General features: G+C 44.6%; 1 pseudogene; it reads right to left on the bottom strand.

Annotated features, from left to right (window-relative positions):
• Positions 1-6,695: 6,695 nt before the first annotated feature.
• LOC116817798 (T cell receptor alpha variable 4-like) lies at positions 6,696-18,708 on the bottom strand (annotated as a pseudogene).
• Between the last annotated feature and the right edge of the window lie 2,496 nt (positions 18,709-21,204).

Raw genomic sequence — 21,204 nt, 5'->3', positions numbered from 1 at the left:
ATTCGGCGATGTATTTCTGTGCTATAGCTGAGAGGGCCTTAAGTTACCACAGTAGATGGGTTAATAGAAAGGCCTTTACAAAATCCAGTGATCAGTTTTCTCTTGACTGAGACAAAACTGGCACAGATAGAAATCAGTGTAAAGAGACATAACAAGCCACAAGCAGGGGTTTGAATCAAACGGTGCAGGTGTGACTGAAACCGTACGGGCACTAACTGTGTGGAAATGTTACCCTTTTCCAGGAACCTTCCTCCCACCTCCCACAAAATACCCAGAACCTCATGAGCCCGACGTCAGTACCCGTCACACCGCAATTCCCACGAATAGCTCTGTCATAACTATAAAGGAAAGGGAACAGCCCTCCTGTGTACAACACTATAAAATCCCTCATGGCCAGGGACACCAAAATCCTTTTACCTGTAAAGGGTTAAGAAGCTCAGGAAACCTGGCTGACACCTGACCCAAACGACCAATAAGGGGATAAGATACTTTCAAATCTTGATGGGGGGAAAGTCTTTTGTTTGTGCTCTTTGTTTTGGGGGTTGTTTGCTCTTGGGACTAAGAGGGACCAAACATCAATCTAGGCTCTCCACATCTTTCTGAACCAGTCTCTCATATTTCAAACTTGAGTAAGTAACAGCCAGGCAAGGCATGTTAGTCTTATTTTTATTTTCTCAACTTGTAAATGTTCCTTTTTGCTGAGAGGATTTTACCTCTGTTTGCTGTAACTTTGAACCTAAGGCTAGAGGGAGTTCCTCTGGGCTATATGAATCTGATTATCCTGTAAAGTATTTTCCATCCTGATTTTACAAAGATGATTTTTACCTTTCTTTCTTTAATTAAAAGCTTTCTTTTAAAGAACCTGATTGATTTTTCCTTGTTTTAAGATCCAAAGGGATTGGATCTGTACTCCCCAGGAACTGGTGGGGGAAAGGAGGGGGGATGGTTAAATTCTCCGTGTGTTAAGATCCAAGGCATTGGATCGGTATTCACCAGGAACTTGGTGAAAAAGCCTTTCAAGGCTGCCCAGGGAGGGGAAGGTTTTTGGGGGGAAAAGGGTGTTCCAGACACTGATGAATCTGGATGGTGGAAGCGAACCCAGATCTAAGCTGGTAGTTAAGCTTAGAAGTGTTTATGCAGGTCCCCACATCTGTACCCTAAAGTTCAGAGCGGGGGAGGAACCTTGACAAGCTCTGTCTGCTTTTGGGGCCAGATCCCAGCAGGTAGGAACCAGACCTTGCTCCAGTAGTGTAAAGGGGCAGAGGCAGCTCCAGGCAGACTGCCTTCGCGGCATGCCTGCAGAGGGTCCGCTGGTCCCACAGCTTTGGGGGCCTCCCGCAGGTGTGCCGCCAAATCCGCGGGACTGGGGACCTCCCGCAGGCTGCCACCGAATTTGCGGACCAAGGACCTCCAGCAGGTAAGCTGCCGAAGATAGCCTGCCTGCTGTGCTTGTGGTCGCAAAATACCTAGAGCCACCCCTGCCTGGATGATAAATTACACCCCAATGCATACATGGAGCTCATTTCAGGAAAAATCTGGATTAATACACACAGATTTCAAGGGATTCCCTGAATATCCAAGTATTTGAGCTTTGCGGGATCAGACAGGGAAAGGAGTTCCTGAACTGGGCACCAATCCTCCAGATGTAAACTTTTAGGGTTGTTACAAACCATGGGATCTGTTTTCAACTGAGATTGGGGAAAGAGGGAGACATGGGTAGCAGTGGGAAATAATAGTGCAACCTTTTGCCATTCATTAAATTGACAAGACTTCGGTTTTGCTGTGAACATTTTCCATTTTAATTTGTGTTGGGCTTTTGTTTGTCTTAAATGCGTTGAGTTGGATTTGACTGGGCTGGGTTTCTCTGAGATTTTTTTTTGTTTAATGGATTGAGTTGAACCGGGTTTTGTTGGATTTGTATTTGGTTGGTTTGGCCTGTAATCCCCTGAGTTGGGTTTAGGGTTGAATTGCATCAAATTGAGATGGGTTGCACTGCTTTGGATTGGGTTTGATTGGATTGTGTTGGGTTCGGTTCAGCCGGGTAAAGGGTTCAGCCAGTTTGGATTCATTTAGGTAGGGTTGGCTTGTACTAAATTGGGCTCAGGTGGATTGGATTTCATGGGGGAGAGGGGTGATCGCACGACCACGCGCCTTGCTGCCACATAAGATGTTGTAAACACAGACAAATTGCAGTTTATCTGTTACACATTTATCGATAGAGTTCTCCTCTTCTCTAGGAGGGTCAGACTTGTTTTGATAAATTTGTTACCTGATACGTAGCATAAGACTGGGAGAGAGTTCTTTAATCTAGCTTTCATATGAAATTATAGAAGTGACATAATATTATTAAAAGTTAAACTAAATTTTTACCCTTGGTCTAACACTTGTCCTTTATGGTTTACATTTTTTATCTAAAAAATTATTTTAATCCAAAGCATCTTCACTGATAATAATAATTAAAAAAAGAGGAATATACTGTGGGGCAAAATGCAGGAACTAAACTGTGTTCGAGAAGATTAACAGAATATCAGATAGGGAAAAAAAAACAACCTCTTTTAAAGAACAGATTAGACAAACATTTGTCAAGGATAATCCATGTACATTTGGTCCTGCCTCATCACAGGGGGCTGCACTAGATGTCTCTCGAGGTCCCTTCCAGCTCTATATTTACACGATTCTGTCATATTGCCATAAACAGCCCCCCGCTCACTCTTTGTAGGAGCGGAGATGCAGTTCTCCCCCACTGTGGGTCTCAGAGCACAGAAATACACAGCGCTCTCCTGGTGAGAAACAGCCTCAATCTGGAAGGGAACCGTCCTATTATCCATGTACAAAGATGCTGAGAATTTTCCCTGGACAAGCGTCTGATCCGGAGCATCAAACTTCGTTTTAGTCAGTATATGCTGAGGAGGCTGGTTCGGATACTGCTGGTACCAAAACAGATACTGGTTTATGCCAGCGGCGCTGAAGTTACAGTATAAAGTTACACTTTGCCCCTCTGAGACTCTCACTTCTGGAGGAGACTGGTCCACGGAGACACTTTGTGCAAGACCTGTGGAGGGAAAGAGAGACTTTAAATATTTGTGTATGTGTGTCTGGAACTTTTAAACTCCATGGGACTTGGACCCCTCACTTTCTCTCTGCTCCCTGCACACTGATGACTTGGTTTGTGATGCTAACCTCAATGTCTTCTTGCAGAGGAAAACAAAATTTCTCCCATGATTTCTTTATTCAGAGACCTTTATTTTTTTCTTTGTAAATGCCTTTATTTCAAATGAAAGGTTTTAGTCTCACCTGACTGCAGAAGTAGAAGCCAGAGCTGTACAGCCAAGTACAAGAGCATTTTGCTGCTTCAGGTTATCCTGGTGTTGTTACGAGATCTGCAGCTAGCTATAGAATATCTCCTCCTCCTCCCCTGTGATTTTGAAAATGATCATTCATGTCCTAAAAATGAAACCTGCTTCCTCCGTGACCTTTGTCTCCCTCCCTCAGCTTGTGACTCTACACAACGAGGCAAACTCATTCAGCTTCTGATTCCAAGTTGCTTTGATACATACACACAACATAGTGTAAAATATGGATATGTACAGATATGAAGCGCCCTCTAGTGGAAGTCATACAAAGCAACAAGAAAATCATGCGCTCATCTCTTGTGAAAATCTGCTGTCCCTCACAGGACATTTTATCTGGTTTCTCTCTCCAAAGGATTAGTGAAGATGAGGGTATTGTTTTATGTCTGAATTATGGGAGGGTTAGCAGTTTTTGAAAATTATCCCCCAAAAGATGCAAATTAGTCCGGCTTTGATTTCAGATTCTGCCACAAATTTTCTGCGTCACTTTCGACAAGTCATTTATGTTTCTCAAACAAGGGTCGCTGCTTGTGTAGGGAAAGCCCCTGCTGGGCGGGCCGGTGTGTTTACCCGTTCCATCCGCAAGTCCACCGATCATGGCTCCGATGGGCTGTAGATCGCTGTATCAGGCCAATGAGGGCTGCTGGAAATGGCGGCAAATAAGTCCCTCGGCCGCGCTGCTTCCCGCAGCTCCCATTAGCCCAGACCAGCGATCTGTGGCCAGCGGGAGCCTTGATCGGCCAGACCTTCGACCAGGCAGGTAAACAAACGGGTCTGTCCCGCCAAGGGCTTTCCCTACACAAGCAGTGACCCCTGTTTGAGAAATCCTGTCCTAAAGCCTAATCATAAACCTCACCCTAAACATAACCTCAGCCCTAGCCTTCAATCTAACCTAATTTTAAACAGTAATCCTCAAACTAACTCCTAAATTTAACTTTCTTCTAACCCTAATTATAAATTTAACCCTGACCCCAATCTTAAACATAACCCCTATCCTAACCAGCACACTAACTTCTACCCCTACCGTAATACTACGATTTATTTACCCCAACTGTAGCTACCTATATACATAACCCAAACCTAACCCTAATCCTACACTCTAATCTTAAATACTAACCCTTAATTGGTCTAACTCTAATCTCCACCCCTCTATCTCCTGACTGTGCCGCAGCCCAAAGCATTAATCCTAACCCTAATCCTTAACCTCAATAAGACACATCCATTTAACCCTACATTCTAAGCAGTAGATGTAATCATAGTAACCTTTAATCCCTTACTCCTAATTGTAACCTAAATGCTACCCAGGGCTCGGGAAAAAAGAGGGGGAAGTGAAGAGTAAAACAGAGATATTAAGGAATAGAGATTACACTCTGAGTTCTCGAGTCACCCGAAGTCTCAGCTATTTCATTTCAGCCCTTTGTATTTCTCACTCAGCGGGGATTGTGTGCAGCTCCTCAGGGGCTTCACAATATCTTAAGGCATTTGGGGTCCCAAATTGAACTGTAGATCGAGTCATAGCTTCCTTAAAATCCTTCCAAAATCTCAGCCAAAAATAACATGAAACATTTTGTCAAATATTCCTCATTTCCAAATATCTCATTCAATTTACTACTACAATTACCTGTCTCCCCAATCCTTAAAAAAAGCCTTTTATTCTTAAACTATTTACATCAGAAATAACCATTTACAGAAGAAGGAATCCCATCTGTTTTTCATTTTTCACGTGAATAATGTTATATGCCCTTTATGTTGCGTCTCTCTCAGCTATCAGTTTCATATTTAGGCACTGAAAGATTGAAAGGTAAGAAAAATATAATAGACTGTCTTGAACCCTGCAAAAATATAACCTATAAAATGGAAAACAATAAAATAGTTTAAAACAAATTATACTCGAACAAAAAATTATCAAAACCATGAAGGAGAAAGAGAGCATGGCATGGTCGTTTTAATAATTTGTTTAATAATCTTGCAAAATCTGCCCTTTTTCACATCCACAGCAGTGTCCTTTTCGTTCCCTGATGCACAGAAGTGCAAAGACAAAAGTTTGCTTTGGATGTGATGCCTTTGAAAATGATTATATATCTGCTTTTGCAAAATTTTAGCAGCTATGCTAGTGGTATGCTGGTCCCTTGTCTGTCTGCAATACCCCTCGAACTTTGACAATCTCTGAGGAGAAGAGTTACAGGAGGAGACTGCAGAGGTCATGCAAGGAAAGACTCTTTGTGTCACAGACAAATGGAATAGGTCTCACTGGGGTAACAGCGACCCTCTGTGTGCCAATCTGTTAACCAGTGCAGAGGGGATTTTAGGGTCACTTGGTTTTACCCAAAATAAAAACTGAGGTATCAATTAAAATATTATCCGAGGAAGTAAACTTCCTGCTTCAGGGAATAAAATAATGCTGAAATCCTAACCCTAAACAGAGCACAAACCTTAACCTTAAACATAACCTAAATATTGCCACAACCCTCACCCTAACCTAACCCTAACCTTACCTGTACCACTACCCTTACCTAACCCTACTACCAGCTCCTAACTCTAACTCTAACTCCCCCTAATCCTGTACCTAACCCTCATCAAAAATTTAACTCTGACCCTGACACTAAATGGAAACCCAATCCTAATTCTAATCCTAGTCCTAACGCTAAATCCTAACCTGCCACAACAATTTATCTAACCATAACCATAAGAAAAAAGGGTAACTACAAACACAATCCTACCCCTAACCTACTGCTAGCACTAACTGTTTAACATTAATCCTAAACCCGAAATTAAAACACTAACCCTAAAATAGTCCTAACATCAATTTCTACCTCTAGCTTCTAACCACGCTCCAATCTTAAAGTTTTAACCCGAATTTTAACCATAACCTTAAAATAGCCATAACTCTAATCCCTAACCCTTACCAATAACAATAAATGTAATCCTAAATTCTAACTCATTGCCAGACATGCAATACCCCAGGCCTTTAACCCCTACCTTTCACCCTACCCCTCACCTGGACTAGAATAAAGAATGGGGATTAGACATGTTAGGGTTATTGTAAATTTTTAAGAATAGAGATCTGCATTCTGTGTCCAGTTCTGCGTCCAGAATATTGCACTTTGAGCTCCTGGGACACCCAAAGACTCAGCTATTTCAGTCCTTTGTGTTTCTCAGTCAGTGGGGTTCTTGTACAGCTCCCCAGGTGACTTTGCTCGCTGTGTCTCTCATGGCACAGTAATAGGCAGCTGAGTTGCTCACTTTGCTGGAGTTTTTCTCCAGGGGGAAGGATTTGGAGCGTTTTTCGAGCTTAGCAGAGAACCCTCGCCTGTGTCTCTTCTTCTCCTCGTCTGATGCTTTCTCTTACGTCAGCAACAGGCGAGGGGCTTCTTCGGGATACCGCTCGTACCAGAAGAGAGACTGAACTACAGAGGAGTTATAAGTGCAGTGGAGAAGTACCGGTTTTCCTTCATGGATCGTGATGATGCGTTCGGGTTCCGTCATCGGGTTTTCACAGGTCCTTTCTGCAAAAGAAAACAAAATTGGTTAGGGCTGCAATTTTCATACCTTAAGGCAGGAGGATCCCAAATTTAACCGTAGAAGGGCTCCTCACTGCTTTAAAATCTTTTCAAAATCTCAGCCAAACACGACATTATCATAACAAAATATCGTTTCAAGTGTACCCCCAAGACCTCACTCAGTTTACTTCCACAATTACTTACTTTCTCCTCAAAAAACAGTGTGCCCAGCTTCTTTCTATTGTTGAAATTTATTTTAATCAGAAATAAAGAACCATTTACACAAAAGAAATCCCATCTATTTTTTTTCATTTTGCCTAGTAAATAATTTTATTTTGGACCCCCCACACAAATCTCCACTTTGGTCTTTCCCAGCTCTCAGAGTTTCCCATTTGGCCATTGGCAGGTTGACAGGTGTAAGAAATAGACTAGAATAGATTAAAAGAAAAGAGAATAGAACCACCAATTATAAAATGAAAACAAAATAGTTAATACCCTGGAATGAAACCATACTCACTTAAAAAAAAAAACAATACAATCAGCAGAGAGAAAGTAAGAGACATTTTCATTGTAATAATTTGGTGATTTAATAATCCCCGTCCCCTGATCCTATGCACAAAAAGGAAGCTGCGGCTTCTTCCTTTAACCGGAAAAAAACAAGGGTATAGTGAAACTCTTTTGTTTGTGGCGATACCTTTAACACGTATATTGCATCTCTCGAGATGCTCATTCTGCAAGCTTATGAAAGAGTCTCTTCCTTCTGAGCACTTTCCCTTGAATTCTTTCTCACAGCATCTGAGCTGCAGAAGGAGGTGGGGACTGTAGAAGGCAGGGTTCAGAAATGGATAGTGGCTGAAATGCAATGTGTTCCGTTGATGGGATGTATTTTTGCGGATGCAACACTGCCACCTAGTGAGCAAATGAGTGAGAGAATAGATGGGGGATTTCTTCCCCACTGATTCCCGGGGCGCTGCACTGAGTTGCACTAGCTGAGAGTTTGATCCCTCAGTATTAAGATATATCAAAGAATGGGGGAGGCATTTATAAGGGTTATCTTCAGAGTTGGAAGCATTAGATTTTTATGGATAAATGTTGATATCACCGGCACACAAACCAACAAAAAATATTTCCATCTACGATGGTTGAAATGTACAGAGAGTAAGAAGTAAGTAAGAAAAGATGCTTCTTGAGAACTCATTAGAGTTTTATTTATGGATATTTATTGTGAATATTTTGGCATGTGATCACAATTTTTGTGTTTTAATGTTTCTAAAGATTTAACTTTCTGACTCTCCTTCTTTACTGTCATTAAATAATTATTGTCTGACCGACCAGTAGTCTGACCACCCCATCCCACCTTCACCAATTTTCTGAATCTGTGAAAATTTAAATAAATAAAAAATGTTTAAAATCCATAATTTTGCACAACTGTGAAAATTTAAGCTGACAATGAAAAATGCTTAAAAATAAATTGTAAATATATATATATACACAATATCAATATTTATTTTTAAGAATTTGTTCATTGTCAGTGTCATAGGTTTCACCCTCACTCTGAACTTTAGGGTACAGGTGTGAGGACCTGCATGCAAACCCCTAAGCTCAACTACCAGCTTAGATCAGTCTGGTGCCACCACCCACATTGTTTCAAACAGCAGTTTATGAATCATTTGGGAAACTCTGTCTTCCCCTCCAAAATCTCTCCCTCACAAGTACTGTCACTCTTCTCTGGGTAATCTTGAGAGACTCCTTCATCAATTTCCTGGTGAACATCAATCCAAACCCCTTGGATCTTAAAACAAGGAAAAATCAATCAGGTTCTTAAAAAGAAGACTTTTAATTAAAGAAAAGGGGTAAAAGAAATATCTCTGAGAGATTAGCATACAAGCTACCCTCATAGACAACAGATTCAAAACACAAGGATGTTCCCCTGGGTAAAACCTTAGTTACACAATAGAAGACCCAATTTGATTATCCCTCTAATGCACAAGACAAATCACAAAAGAAAATAAACATAAACTAATTTATTCCTTCTTTAATACTCGCTACCCTGCTTGGTTCCTGGGTCTTTTCACTCAGGCACAAAACTGAAACTAACACTGAGACAAAGGAAAACTTCCCTCCTTCCTCTTGAAACATCTTGTCCCCTCATTGGTTCCTCTGGTCAGGTGTCAGCGAGGCTAGGTGAATTTCTTAACCCTTTACAGGGTAAAAAAAAAAAGGCATTAACCCTTAACTGTCTGTTTATGACAGTCAGATTTTAAACGATATATAGAAATCAAATTCTGCCAGGACAACGTACCTTATATCATGGAAATACCATAAGGTGGCCATCAGTTTGCCTGTGGAATTCATTGCTACAAGATGTAATTGGTGCCAAGACTTTAGCATAATTAAAAAAGGATTTTTGTTTTCAACGTTGTTCTAGTCCTTGTTCCTCTTCTAATTTTTATATCCCCATCTCGGTGATGGTGAAGCTTAGTTCTTCCATAATGTTTTCATCTTTAGATCTCAACGTGCTTTACATAAGTGGGTTGTAATTTTATTCCTATTTTACAGAGGTAGGAACTGAGACAGAAGGAGGTGAGGTGACTTGTGCAAGTGGCCGAGCCAGGAATTCAATCTCCAGTCTCCTGAGCCCCAGATCAGTGCCCCGTCCAGGCAATATTATCAGATTATCTAACGGTAATGAAACGATCCCTGGTTACATTTAAAAGGTTTCTAGGCGTCTGGGTTGGCTACAAATCTGCCTCCTTCAGGGTATTTACCACCCTCTTGCCAATAGGAGTTAGAGAGAGATATTCCATAGAGCCAGATTATCCCAATTCAAGAGTTTTTTGTGCTTTCCCTTGTTTCATTCTTTGGCCATTTCCAATAAGAGGAGACTGTTTTTAACTTGGTCTGATCCAGCCAGGGAACGCCTGTGTTTCTGAGAGGAGTTGTTGGCAAACACTGTGAATTGGTTTTTGTGCTGCCAGTGAGTGCATATGACTCTCTGTGGGGCTCATGGCGCAGTAATAGACACCGGAATCGCTCACTTGGGAGGCAAGTTTGCGGAGGTGAAAGGTTCGATCCTTGTGATGAGCAGAAAAATCTTTCCTATTACCTTCCTCCGAGTCAGCGGAACTCTCTCTCAGAAATAGCCTGGGTGCTTGGCTGCCATACTGCACGTACCAGAAGAGAGTTGGGTAGCCGGTAGTCTGATAGGTACAATTCAGAAGCACCGGTTCCCCTTCGCATAAAGTCACGCTGCCTTCGGTCTGTGTGACAGAATTGCCATTCACACCTTAAATATAAAAGATGGTTAGGGTTAGGATTTGCAAAGAGTCCTAAAGGATTTAGGCACCTAAATCCTCTTGAAATGCAGTAAAATTGGAGTTCTTAGGAAGCATCTGGTTATTAATCACTGTCATTGACAGAGATTTAGGGACAGATGATAGTGGATGTAAAATAGGTTACTGCCAGACCTATTTGGGGCGAGGGGTTGTTTGTTTTTAGCGTTGTATGTGGTTTGTGTTTGTTTTTGGAGGGTTGGGTGGTTGTCTCATTCCTGTGAAAAATTCTATGAACCTGAAAAAAAATCATCAAAATTTCATTAATTTTTTTTTCAGTTAAAACAAACCAACCACCTTGGAAAACAAAACTCCCTTCAACTACAGGTTGTTTTATACTCTGCAGGAGCATATCTTGTTTTCCCTTCCAAACTTCCCAGGTAAAGGAGGAGAGGGAAGAGTTATAAAATATGGTGAGGTAGGGAAGCAAATGCATAGTTGATGTAAAGCCTATAAATGCTAGTGATTTTCTATTAAGCTAAACTGCTTACACCCACTGAGGATCTGGAGAAATAGATCTGTTATATTGCTCAACTCTGACTCACCTAGAATGGGAAGTATCGCAATAACCGAGACCCGGAGGAAGAACATTTTCAGGGGATGAAGTAGGGTAGAACCTTCTCCAACACACCCAGAAATTAAGTTTCTTTCTTGCCTTCTCCAGCTGTGAAGAGGAGGTGGGAAGGAATGGCTCCTCTGGGAGACGTCTTAATATACACCCACCTCCTGTCTTACTGGAGCTGGTCTCCTCTGCTGAATGACACTAGGGTGGTAACCACACAGCAGCCTGCTGTTGCCTTTAATGTAGGGTCCCCGGCTTCAACATAGCGTTTGTAAGGAAGGAGGAGGAGCGATTTCAGGGGAATTAGAGGCCCAGTTGAGGAAGATGCTGTCTGACACCTCAGCATGAACCATGAGTTGGTGAGAGAGATCTACCTTGTGGGAAGAAAGGAAAGTTTGCGACCAAGCTAAGAAGCTTTTCTCCGATCTGCAAAACCTTCCTGATCTTATGGAAAGAGATTTAGAATCACTTCTTCTTTCTTTTCTGATGGGAGGGGGCGCGGAGGAATCAAGTGGGATAGAAGTGAGATCTGGGAAGCCTGCAAAACCCTCCAAGACTCTTCTGTTGAGCTGTGCCAGAGGCCATGGGCTCCTAGAATTTTCACAGACACTTGGTTCATTTAAGTGTTCTATGTCTCTTCGTGTTTCTGGGTCACTGGGCGGGTTTCCTGAGAAATCTGGCATCAGTGCAGAATGATTAATACCCAGTCTGAACACCCCCAGCCTTTGAAATTTTGTCCCCCTGGGGAAAGGGGCAATGTCTGGTTTTACCTGTTTCAGGAGGCTTGGGGAACAGAGACCCCAAATAGTGTGAAGTGTCAACCTGAATTAATTCAAGGGTTGGCCCTCACTTGATCCATCCTCTTCTTGGTATAGCTGATGTAAATGTAGAGCAACAACTATAATTTGACATTTAGATGGTGAAGGCAGATAACTGCGTCTGGACTAGCAAGGTGTATGGCTGGGATGCCTCCTTCCTATGTGTGAATTGGGCATTGAGTTATTATATTTACTCTTGGGGGAATTCTGCACCAAAAAAATAAATTCTACACCAAAAAATTCTGCGTTCATGCTGCTGACTCTTCTGGCGCTACAGTTGCCTCTGGTGAGCAAAGGTAAAATTGCAGCGCGTCTGGGGCAGAATGTATTTTCTATGAGGGAGGGGAATTCTGCGGGACACATAAATTCTGCACTTGCGCAGTGGTGCAAAATTCCCCCAGGAGTATTGTATGTTCCACTGCCTGGGTGACTTTTTAATTTTCCATTTGTGAAACATTACTTGACATGAGACTTTAACCAAGAAGGCAAAACCCTGCTGCAGGTATCTGAGGGATCTCCACGTGAAAGACAGGTGAGCCTACATCAAGTTTCTCCATGCAGGCAGTTTATTGTTTTTTATTATAGGTTTTCTCTGTAGTGCTTTTGGGCTAAATACTGTATTGTGCTTTGTGAAAGTTGGTTGGTCATTGGTTGATGTTGCTGTAACCCTTCGGGTGACAATGCAATGCCAACCACTCTGCTAAAGTCAAACCATCGTGTGGAAGGAGAGGGATATGATGGGGCCACGTCTTAAATGGGCGACTGACCCACTCCTGCCAATGAAGTGACGCCGACACACATCAGCTGAGAGGCGGGTCTTCCGTCTGACAGACAAGCACTTATCAGATCAGCCACTCAGTGGGTTTTTGTGCAGCTCTCCTGTGGGTTTCAGTCACTGTGTCACCCACGGCACAGAAATAGAGAGCAGAGTCGCTGATTTCGCTGGAGTTTTTATTTAGATGGAAGGATGTTGGGTTTCTCTCCTGTTTAGCAGAAAAGCCTCTCCTGCGCTTTCTCTCCTCCTCATCTGTTGCCTCATACTCTGCCAGCAAGAGGCGAGGGGCTTCGTGTGGATACTGCACGTACCAGAAGGGCACTGGAGACCCGGATATTTTATAGCTGCAATTCAGAAGCACCGGTTTTCCTTCGCGGACCGTAATGGTGCCTTCAGTTTGTGTCACCGAATTTCCATAGGTCTGTTCTGTGAATGAAAAAAATGGTTGATTGTGGATGGGATTTTCTGAGGATCTTAAAGGCGCTGGGCACTCAAAAGCCAGTTCTATCACAGCTTGCACCAAATCCCTTAGTCTCCTTTGTAGAACAGAATACAGCACAACGTATCTCCAATATGGTATGATTAATATATACTTCTCAACTGAACCTTATTGAGGATATTGCTTATTCTATCCCCAAATTTCCTTATGATGATTAAACCTTCGATGTCCTCTCATGCTGTTGACATCTGTTTAGACCAGAAGTAAAAATCCTTCAAACTGAGCATAAATGGACAGCTATTAAACCTAAAGAAGCAGCCCTGGGATGTTTATCTACCTTCCAAGCTTCCAAAAACAGAGGCGACGGGGCTAAGATTAACAAACTGGCGATTTATAAACACGAAATAAGGGCTAACTTCGCATCTTCTTGTAACTCCACACAGTTTTCCACGGAGTTGTGACAATTCACAGCAGCTAAGGATCTGGCCCAATAGACCTGAAAACTTACTCACCGAGAGTGGAAAATATTGCAAATACTGAGACCCAGGTGAGGAACATCTTCAGGGGATCAGGTGAGCTAGAACCTTGTTCACTAGCTGCAGAGAGAAGCTTCTCCCTTACCTTCCCCAGCCGTGAGGAGAAGTGGGGAAAGATGTCTTCAGAATATAGATCCACCAGTTTTCTTTGCGGTGCAGCTCTCCTCTGCTGAGTGTCTACGGTGCTAACCACACAGCAGCCTGCTACTGCCCGTGAACTAGGCTCCCTGGCTTCTGCAGGATGTCTGAAAGCTGGGGGTGGGGCGGGGGGGGAGAACTGCGGGGAATCCGAGACCACGTGAAGCAGCAGCCTATGAAATGACAGCTCTGCACTTGGGTGAGGGGGTTGGTACAACAGGGCCCTCTTGTGGTATATCTGTGGGGGAACTTGCTCAGCCGCTAACACGATTTCTTTTTCAACACCTCAGCCATACTAGCCAGCTGTAACACCTGCCTGGTGTGATGCTGAGCCGGGTTAGGCAGCTGTTGTGCTGAGACCACAGCCTGTCGTGTTACCCAATGTCCTTTCAGTGTTTCCTTTGTGTTCCTCTGCAACCACATGTTGTCTCCACTTCCACTTGCATTGTAAGTGGATTCAGGGAAGACACTGCCTGTTCTTGTTCTGTATTTGCCTAGATGCAGCAAGGGGCTCCTACTTATTATCATAATCACAGGTGACCCCTGGTCCCTTCCAGAATTGCCACGTTTACAGGCTAAATCCTCAGCTAGTGTGGATTGTTGCAGATCCCTTGACTCTACCATGCACATTTAAACCAGCTGTTTCCATTCAGTAATTTCATTTAAAATTGGGGCAGGGCGGGTTGTGACGTTAAACCTCAATTTACAAACCAGATAAAACCCTGCATTAACACAGATGGGGGGAGAAATAATCAAAAATAGGCACCACAAGGATTGGTATTTAATGTGCCATATCCCCAAATGGTCTAAAGATCCATAGCTTCATTGAGATAAATGGATCCACACAGATTTCCACCAGATGAGGTTTCATACTGTTACACATTGTCATAAATATAAAGCGAAGAGTAACAACCTTTATGTATGCAGTAACATAGAGTTTCTCAAACTGGAGTCCCCACTTGTGTAGCGAAAGCCCCTGGCAGGCCGGGCCAGTTTACCTGCCTCATCGGATCGTGGCTCCCACTGGCCATAGATCGCTGCTCTGGGCCAATGGGAGCTTCTGGAAGCAGCACAGGCAGAGGGACTGACTGGCCACCGCTTCCAGCAGCTTCCATTGGCCTGGAGCAGCAAACTCCAGCCAGAGGGAGCCGTGATCAGCTGGAACTGCTGACTGTGCAGGTAAACAAACCGGCTGGCCCACCAGGGGCTTTCCCTACACGAGCAGCGACCCCTGTTTGAGAAACTCTGCATTAGATTATCTTTTGTTTTAGCTTGTGAATTTTCCCTGTGCTAAGAGGGAGGTGTATTCCAGTTTTTGTAATTTTGAAGTTGAGCCTAGAGGGGAATCCTCTGTCTTCTAAATCTTTTTATTACCCTGTAAAATTACCTTCCACCCTGATTTTACGGAGGTGCTTCTTTTATATGTTTCTTTATAAAAGTTCTTTTAGGAACCTGATCTATTTTAGTGTCCTAACCATAAAAGGTCTGGTCTGTACTTTTATTAAAAGCAGTTGGTTGGTATATTATTCTCAAGCCTCCCCAGGAAAGGGGGTGAAGGAGCTTGGGGGAATACTTTGGGGAAATAGAAACTTCAAGTGGGTCTTTTCCTGAATCTTTGTGTAACTCACTTGGTGGTGGCAGCAATACAGTCCAAGGACAAGGGAAGGATTTGTGCCCTGGGGAAGTCTTTAACCTAAGCTGCTAGAAAGAAGAGTCCCCACATCTGTACCCCAGAGTTCAGAGTGGGGAGAGAAGCCCTAAAATCACAGGTTGGTTCTCTACAGTTTCTGTTCAGCTGTTTGGGTGGCAACAGCCTCTGACTGGGTGGTTCCTTCTGATATGACACTTCCCTTGAGCTGCAGTGCCAGCATTTTAAACAGGGCTCGAACAGAAAGAGGAGGGGTTGGACTGCAAGAGGCTCAGAGTTCATAAGATACCAGAGGACAGAAGAAAGGGCAGGTGATGCAGAGATAAAATATTATTCCAAAGAAGGAACAGATCCTCCTTGTGGTCAAAGGCATCCACTGCACAGGGGTGCCATGAAGGAAAATATGGGTATATTGATGAGACGGAGGGGGGTATTGACGGGAATGGGGTATATTTATCATAAATAGGAGATATTTGTGGAAAGTGAGTCTATTGCTAGGAAAATAGGGTATTTTGTGGGGGTAAATGCATTGATGAGAAACGGGGCTACACTGATAGGATATAGCGAACATTGATGGGAAATAGGAGTATATTTGTGGGAATCATGGATGCTGATGGTAATACGATCTATTGTTGAGAAATATGGTAAATTGATGGGCAATGGGTTAAACTGATGGGAAATAGTGCTGTGGTGATGGAAAACATTTGATCTAGTGATATTAAATAGCATGTATTCATGGGAAATGAGGGTAGGTTTGTGGGGTATGGAGCATAAAATAAATTTTAGTGTGATAATTGTATTGCATAGCCACCTTTAATATCTTCACACCCCTTCACTGGTTTAATTAAATTACTTAACACCTGTGATATGAAACTAATGAAACTTCCTGGTGTTGATACAGTCTGAGTGTACTTTATCCATCAGGATAAAGGCAGACTTCCACCTCCAGGGCAGAAGATTTAACACCTTGACACAGCAATGGATTGACTGTAGGGGGGAGTAGTTTATGTATCTATATGTGGATTTTGTAAGTGTCCTTGTTCTGTTCCTTAAATGCCTGAGTCACTTCACCTCTCTTCCCAGGTGGGATCCCTCTGCCCCTCTATGGGTGACCCCCACTTCTCACCCCAGAGTGGGATATTAATCACTTGGGGGCCACTCTTGGCTGTCACACACTGTCTCTCAGAGCACAGTAATACACCGCTGCGTCTGCCAGCCTCACACTGTGCAGGGACAGGCTGCTGGATTTTCCATCTCCATGGATGTGCAAGGCTCCCTCTGGATCGGGGCTATGAACAATTTCAGTGAATCTGTGACTAATGAAGGGGGGAGGGAGTAGCTCCTTTTTATGGACACCCAGCCAGCCAGTTAGCTATTAAATTCTGCTTAGTAGCTGTTCTCTACTTGCTTTACCTGTAAATAGTTAACAAGCCCACAGATAAAAGGAAAGGAGTGGGCACCTGACTAAAAGAGCTGAGTTTTTTTAAAGGAACTTTTTTAAGTGGGGAAAAAAAACTTCCCTTTGTCTGTCTGTTGCTGTTCTCTGGGAAAGAGGGGAACAAGGAGGAGTTATGCTATGAGAAGCTTTCAGCCAGGTGCCGTCAGATGCTCCTGGTGTGGTGCTCTGCTCTGGTCAATGTTGATATCAATCAGCTGAGTGCATGTTCCCTCTGTGTGCTGTCCCGGCTCTGCAGATCGCTGGCACAGCAAACCCAGAAAGACCCTCCAGTGACCACAGACTCTAGTAAGGTATGAAGGCACCGGCCAGGTTTATTGTTGAAGAGAAACACAGTCTCCAGCTCCCCAGAAAATGAAGTCCAAGATGCTGCTGAGGTGCGGCTAGCTACTACTTATGTGCTCCCTGGCAATGGACTCAGTTCAGTCAGTGGTGGGACTTTCCAATGCCCCCTCGGCTGGACAAAGACACCACCCCAGGGATCATTCTTATACACAGGTACAAACAAGTTACACATCACTCCTGATGTATTGAGGTGCAACCCCTCTACGTAGTAAGGTGCTGCCTCTCACCTTGTACAGGTTGGTTCGAACAAAACAACTCTATCCATCATATTACCCTTTTGGCCTGTCACTGGGATGGGTCAGCCTGTTCCTTGTTATCTGTGTGGAGTGTACAAGTATGTGAATGTTCTGATCTCTAGTGTACAGTACCTTTTAGGTATGTCTCTTTTTGCAGCATCAGCCCTTTCCTTGCCAGCTTCTGTGAGCAGGGCCTGCCTCTGGCTCACAGCTTCACGTTGCTTTGTGTTAGCAAAGCCTTGACCATTACTTTAGTTCAGGCCTTAGGCCTCAAACCAGGCCTCTGATACCAAGGTTTATATCTCAGGGCCTCCTCTTACTACACCAGATATGATCAAAAATCATCAGATCATACCTAGAATTACTTATTTGTAACTCCCAAATGTGTAAGTAGATTAGGAATGTTTAGAAAGATGCAATTAGGTTTATATCTGTTTATTTCTTGGCTTGCGGACTCCTCTGTGCTAACACCAGATGCCTTTGTTTCACTTGTAATCTTTAAGATGAACCTCAAGAGAGCTATCTTGTTGCTTAATTTCTGTAATTGTTTCTTTTAAGATCTAGCAAAAGCCTAAGTTCCAAATGTATTTCCTTTCTTTTTGTTTTTAATAAATTTTATCTTTTTTAAGAACAGGATTGGATTTTTGTGTTCCTAAGAGTTGTTTAATTAGCTGCTAGCAACAGCTGATTTTCTTTGTTTTTTTTCTCAGTTCTTCCCCGGAGGAGGTGGTGAAATGGCTTGAGGGTACCCCACAGGGAGGAATTCCCAAGAGTTCCTTCCTGGGTTCTCAAAAGGGGAGGTGGGATTTGCACTTGGGTGATGGCAGCATCTACCCATCCAAGGTCAGAGAGAACTTGTGACCTTGGGAGTTTAATACCAGCCTGGAGTGGCCAGCATTAATTTTTAAAACCCTTGTGGGCCCCTTCTGCACTTGAAGTGCCAGAGTGGGGAATCAGCCTTGACGGTATCCGTGCCCTATATACTGGGGCCCTTGTTTCAGGAACTGCTGGTACCAGAAAATCCATCGTCTGTAACTGAAGGGTGAGAACAAGTCAGGTTCAGGTCTCCTCCGTCAGACGTTTCTGCAGTGACTGGCTGCTTGATACCAGTTCTACCCAGGGTACCTAGGAAAGGAGACTGGGGCGAAATGCATTTCATGGGGTCAGGTAATGTATAAGTGGCCTTAGTGTCAACACTACAGTCCCTTCTCCTCATCCTTTATGTAGCTCTCATTAACTTCACAAAGATCCCTACTAAGCAGCTTAAGAGAAGAATAATTTCAGAGAGCTCAATCCGTAGCCAATGGTCCTGCTTCCAGACTCACACTGTGACATGAGAACATTGGGGTTTCTATCACAGAATCCTAGGACTGGAAGGGAACTCGAGAGGTGGTGGAGGCCAGTGCCCTGCACTCAAAGCCAGGACTAAGTGTGATCTCTAAACCATCCACGACAGCTGTTAGTCTAACCTGCTCTTTAAAACCTTCAGTGATGGAGATTCCGCAACCTCTCTATCTATCTATCTATCTATCTATCTGTCTACATTGTGTGAGGAAGGTGTAATTTCCATGTAGAGCAGGGTTCCTCAAACTGGGATGGCTGTTTGTGTAGGGAAAGCCCCTGGCGAGCAGGGCCGCTTTGTTTACCTGCTGTGTCCGTAGGTCCAGCCAATCGCGGCTCCCACTGGCTGCGGATTGCTGCTGCTTGCCAATGGGGGCTACTAGAAGCTGTGTGGGCCAAGGGATTTACTGGCCTCACTTCCAGCAGCTCCCATTGGCCTGGAACAGTGATCTGTGGCCAGTGGGAACCGTGATCAGCCAGACCTGCGGATGGGGCAGGAAAACACACCAGCCCAGCCCACCAGGGGCTTTCCCTACACAAGTGGTGACCCCAGTTTGACAAACCCTGATTTAAAGTGTTAAAGAAAAACAATTAACTTAAAAGAGACATGATTAAAATAGCTGAGAATAAAGGTCAAGGTGTCATTGGGTTTAATGATTCTGCAACAAAGCAATGATAGTTCCCTGGACCAATAAAAACTGACCTGTCTTTGTGTCTGAAAGCTTAGAGAAGAGTCAGGACCAGGGGGTGGCACCTTATAAAGACCTAATGGAACATAACAAATACAGGAAGATATAATAGACACACCGCATGATGACAGAAAGACAGCAGCTACACTCAGATACACGGGAACCCTAACAGATACAGGCAGTTATAATAACCACATATTTAGAGACATGTCCAGCCAGAGAGATGGAGTTATCACCTGGATCCATCACAGGTGAGAAAGCTAAGGAAGGAAATCTCACTCACTTAGAATAGACACGATGAAAACAGTTGAGACACAAGACAAACACATCCCTGGGATTCAAAGGGTCTGGGACAAAAAGAATCGTGGTGCCAAGTGCCAACGTCAGAAAGAATTAACTTGGCTTTGTTTCTGGCATCTGCAGGCAGGGCCTGCTCTTGATTTTTTGCTGCCCCAAGCAAAAACATTTTTGGCTTCCCCCAACTCCAGCCCTGGGCTCTCACCCCCCACCATCACCACCATTGCCCTTCCCCACCCACACTCCCTGCTGCCCCAGCCCTGGCCTCTCTCTCCCTCCCCACACTCACTCCCTGCCACCCCAGCATTGGGCTCCCCCCACCAGAGCTGACTCTGCCTGCTACCCCCTCACCTCCAGCTGGTCCAGCACTGGCAGGGTCTGGGTAAACCTTCAGTCCAAGTTCCTTCCAGCCAGGGCTCCTGACTCCAGGACCAGCTGTGACGCAGAAGGGCAGAGGAGGGGGACTGCCCCGGCAGGGGGCTGAGGAGGCAGGGCAGGGCAGGGCAGCCCCAAAGGGAGCGGAGTCTGGGAGAGCGGGACACAGGCCCCGCACAGCAATGCCCCACTGCTGCTGCTTCTGGCTGCCCTGCCGCAGTCCTTGGGTGGCTCAGAGCACTTCACCCAGCCCTGGCTGCAGCGCTGGGAGGTGGCCACCCTATGGCACCCAGAGGTGACTCCATGTGCCCCATGGGGCGGCCCCCAGCCAGAGTGTCCCTCACTCGGAGCCTGCCTGGCCCAGCCATAAGGTGCGGCACTGTTCCCACTCAGCGTGAACTGCAGCAGCCCCAGGGCAACCCCAGCCTATGACATGGTGCTGCAGCTGCCAGGGTCGGCTCTAGGCTTTTGCGGCCCAAAGCAAAAAAAAGATGGCCAGAATGCTGGCCCTGAAAATGCCGCCCCAAGCACGTGCTTGGTTTGCTGGTGCCTAGAGCCGGCCCTGTCTGCAGGGAAGAGAAAGAGCTTTTGTCTCCCTCTCGATCCGGCTCTCTGCTAGGAAGAGGTTTCTGAATCGGGCTGTCAGAGATGGGGGCGTTGGCAGGGCAGAGGTGGGTGGGTTGAAATCAGGAAAGTTCAGAGTTATTCAGAGAGAAGAAAGTTGTTTCCGGAATTATTCCTCTAGCACAACACCGCCCCCACGTGGCAAAATACGTGCACAGACGGGAATCGGCTGCAGTAGATTTTCTTTTCTGGTTCTCATAGAGATAGAATTTGTCTATTCCAAGAGGTGGATGGTCTTGTAAAGATTCACTCTCTACCCATCCATGTATTCATTTATCTGGAAGGATGGATAGATAGCACCTCTCAGGGATGGTCTAGATAATACATAGTCTTGCCTTGAGTCAGGGGTGGCTCTAGACATTTTGCCGCCCCAAGCAGGGAGGGTCTGCTGGGACCAGCACACCCTCCGCAGACATGCCGCCAAAGGCACCCTGCCTGCCGCTCTAGCGGTGCGGGCAGAGCGCCCCCACGGCTTGCGGCCCCAGGCACGCGCTTGGAGCACTGATGCCTGGAGCCGCCCCTGCCTTGAGTGCAGGGGACTGGATTATATGACCTCTCGAGGTCCCTTCCAGTTCTATGATTCTATGATAAATGGCTACAAGAATGGATAACCAGATCCTCTATCCATTTTATCTGATCTATTCTCCATTTATCCTGGGCAGGTGACGATTCCTGAACTGCTCAGTACCAGTTTTCCTATGGAAAAGGAATTTATCCTCCGTGATCATGGCAGATTTCGTGTG

Source organism: Chelonoidis abingdonii, chromosome 14 (assembly GCF_003597395.2).
Source record: "Chelonoidis abingdonii isolate Lonesome George chromosome 14, CheloAbing_2.0, whole genome shotgun sequence".
NCBI lineage: Eukaryota > Metazoa > Chordata > Testudines > Testudinidae > Chelonoidis > Chelonoidis abingdonii.
Note: the sequence above shows the minus strand (reverse complement) of the source record. Positions and strands in the feature narration are given on the sequence as shown.